The 3,479-nt window shown below is 59.0% G+C and overlaps 1 long non-coding RNA gene across 1 annotated transcript; it reads right to left on the bottom strand.

Moving 5' to 3' along the window:
• Positions 1-248: 248 nt before the first annotated feature.
• LOC103656419 lies at positions 249-2,070 on the bottom strand. The gene is made up of 3 exons (XR_566618.1): positions 1,916-2,070; positions 1,289-1,402; positions 249-617 (listed from the first exon to the last, which is right to left on the bottom strand). It is a non-coding gene; the product is annotated as an uncharacterized LOC103656419 (long non-coding RNA).
• Positions 2,071-3,479: the final 1,409 nt, after the last annotated feature.

Raw genomic sequence — 3,479 nt, forward strand, 5'->3', positions numbered from 1 at the left:
CTTCCCTCCCCCCTCCTTCCTTCCTTTAACTCAACAAATATTTACTAGTTGCTTCCAGGATCTGAATATACAAAGATGAGTAGAACTCAGACAGTGACTCTGGGGGCTGGTTATCCCTCAAGGGAGAGAATCAGATTAACAGAGCAGCAGCCAGGCTGTTCCTGAACGTAATAGGTGCTCAATAAATATATATTGAACAAACGAGGGGACAAACACAGTAAGTGCAATAAAAGATTATAACAGAATAAGCCAGAGTGAAAAGAAACCTTTCCTCCTGCCGGAGACCAGGAAAGACCTCAAGAGGCTGGTGAAAACCAGATATACTCATAGGATTTGAATAGGAGCATACAGGCAGCACTGGGAAAGGACACTGAGCAAATGTCACACAGGCAGAGGCTAGGCAAAAAGGAGCAGCCGAGTGTGGGTGTGATTGGCACGGCTGGGGCCCAGGGCACGGGGGCAGGAGGCGGCAGACAGAGCCGGGGAGGAAGCTGGCTCTTGTCATAGAGGTCAGTCAGCAAGGCTTCCTCCTGGAGGCGAATCGGGGCTCTTCCAAGTAGTCAGGGGGGAAATGAGCCAAGCGGGTCCTGATGCAGAGGAAGCATCTGGGTGCAGATCTGTGGGACCCAGAGAGGGCTGTGGCCTGGAGGTGGGGGCCGATGCTCAGAAGGGCCCTGGGCTGGGGGTTTAATGTTCCATCGTTGTTGTCTTGAAATTCTTAGCATCTTAACTTTGAAGTTGTGTTTTGTACAAAGCCCAAGAGGACAATGGAGCTTGTGCCAAGGGCCTGGAGAACAGTTGTGTTTCCAAACCTCCTGGGATGAGTTCTCAGCCTGCTCCTACCCCCAGTACCTCAAGCGTGGCCCCCTGACTGCCTCCCTCCACTCCGGGGGGGGGGGCTCATTCCTCATTGGCCCTCACCGCAGCAGGGGTCTGGGCACAGACCTAGGGAAGGCCAGGTACGCATCCCACAGCTCCTTGGGCAGGGCAAGGTGGCAGCCACCCCCACCCGCCCTGGTCTGCCAGGGTCAAGAAGAGGCCCACAGTCAACTCCATGGGGGCCTCTCGCCCATCCCCAACGCAGGGACAGGTTCCCATCGCAAACATACCCCGCCTGAGTGGTCCGGTGGCAGAGGGCCTTTTCAGTTTGCCCAGGGAGGACAGATGAGGCCGTGGGGTATCAAACAAGGCAGGCCCTTTCCTGACCAACCCACCGTTGGTCAGGCTTCATCCTCCTGGTGTGGCCACCACGGGGTGATCAAAAGACAGACAGATCATTGTGACTTACTGCCGATTTCAGGCGGGTTCCTTCGGGCTCAGCTTCTGTGGATTTGTTTGCTGACAAAGACGACTATGCCTGCGCGTGGCGTCTGTTGCTATGAGGACCTTCACCAAAGTGCCCCTGGGAATTAAGACTTGGAGGTTAGGCTCTGCTGCTACCCCCTTTGGGAACCCGGGCAAGTTCCTCACCCTCCCTGAACTTCAGACTCCCACTTCACGGGACGGTTGTGAGGACTAAACGGGATAAATCCGAAAGATTGCTCCGTGGAGTGTCTGACATTAAACGGGCTGTTGAGCGAGAAGAACGGGGATAAGGACGGACATCCGTGCTGTACTTGCCGCGAGCCGGGCCGTCTCAGGCCTTCCCGCGCGCCGCTCAGGTCTCAGCACAGCTTTGGAAGGCGGGTCCATTTTACAGCGGAAGAGACTGAGGCACCGAGAGGTCAGGCCCTTGTCACCTGGCTCGGGGTCTGTGTCCAGAACCGTTGTGCTATGCTGCCTCGCTTGTTAAGGGGCGCGCTCAATACGAGCACAGTCGTCATTCTTCTAGTTTCTACAAGTATTTTCCTCACACGCACGCTTATCAACACACACACACACACACACACACACACACACACACACCGGAACTTACCTTCTGGGGCAGTGGAAGATCAGGCCCCGGGGATCATCCCCGAAGGTCACTTCTGCGGAGTGTGGACCCTGGGGGGACATCAGGACAGACAGAGCCAGGCCACTGCAGCCCCAGGAAGCCTCCTCCCCTCCCACCAGGCTGACCAAGGGCGTGAACAGGAGCCAGAAAACAGAGGATGGGGCCTGGCTCTACTGAGTGGTGTCTGGTCTCACGCCCAGGCTCGGGCAGCCTGGCCTCCCACCCTGAGAACTGGATTTCCGAGTTCCAGAAGCCGGAGCAAGAACCACCCAAGCCTTCGTTACTCTGCGGTGTGATTCGAGGCGGGAGGGCTGGGTATGGGCTCCTGCAGCGGCAGTGAGAAAAGGACGGGTCCCTGTGTCTCTTTGTGTCCCAGCTGAGTGGTCCTCTGGCCCTGCTTCTCCACCCCTGCATACAGGGCGGACTCGCTGCCTCCTGAGGTGGCTGTGACGTCACCTGCCGGGTCGTCACCACCACCCGCCTGCCGGTAGCCCCTCCCCCCCAAGCCTAACTGGGGCCCTTCTGTCACCCACTCCCGGCTCGGGGACTCACTTCCCCGGGGCCCAGCTGCTCCGGGCCAAGCCCCTTGCGTGCTGCGTCTGCTCAAACCACCTCGGTCAGGCCACCCGGGCAGCCACCGGCCTGGGACGGAAGACGCGGGCCCGAGACGGTGGTGGTTTTGGGTCAGCAAGAGCCAATCTGTTAAACATCCAGGAATTTTGCAAGTCGGTGGTGGAACTGCTGGTAGCTTAGACTCTGCCACAGCGGAAGTAGTTACGTCAAGGAAATCGGCGAACACTGCCCATTCGGGCCTGTTTGCGCTGGAGCCGGTTTCCCAGCGCTCCCTGGCACGGGGCCCGGACTCAGCGGCCACGACGCCCGGTGTGCGTGTGCGTGTGCGTGTGCGTGTGCGTGTCCGTGTGCGTGTCCGTGTGCGTGTGCGTGTGCGTGTCCGTGTGCGTGTGCACGGATGCCCGTGTTCGCACTTGCGGATGCCTTTGCGGGGGTCAGTAGGAGCATGCGTGCGTAGGCCCGGGCTGCGTGTTCGCGTGTCCCTCTGTGCGTTTCAGCTCGGGGACGGCAGCGGGCTCTCCGACACCCCAAACCACCCACGGAGCACGGGCTTCCCACCGTAGGAGAAACGTCCCCCAGAGGCCTTGCGAGGGGCTCGGACCTGTGACCGGGCAGGCTCGTCCCCTCAGCCCCAGGGGCCCCAGTCCAGGGCTGGGACTTGCGAGCAGATGAGCCTCGGCGCCCCGCAGCCCCCGCAGCCGGTCGGGCAGCCACGGGCTAGCGCGGTCCACACGCTGCGTCCTGAGTCATTTGGTGCTTCGTTCCTGTTTTAATACGGAACACGGAGTGCGGCGATTTTGAAAACTCTTAAGTCTGAAGTGGTTAAAACAGCAACAGCAGTAACAAATTACCCGAGGTTACTAAGAGATCATCTTTAGCTTCTCATGTAAAATAACGTTAAGACGCACTCGAGAGTGGCCTAGTGAGAGGGCACAGCCCCAGGCGGCCGGTTCCTGCCTCAGGTTGGTGCACA

This window comes from Ursus maritimus, unplaced genomic scaffold (genome assembly GCF_017311325.1).
Source record: "Ursus maritimus isolate PB19 unplaced genomic scaffold, ASM1731132v1 scaffold_16, whole genome shotgun sequence".
Classification (NCBI taxonomy): Eukaryota; Metazoa; Chordata; class Mammalia; order Carnivora; family Ursidae; genus Ursus; species Ursus maritimus.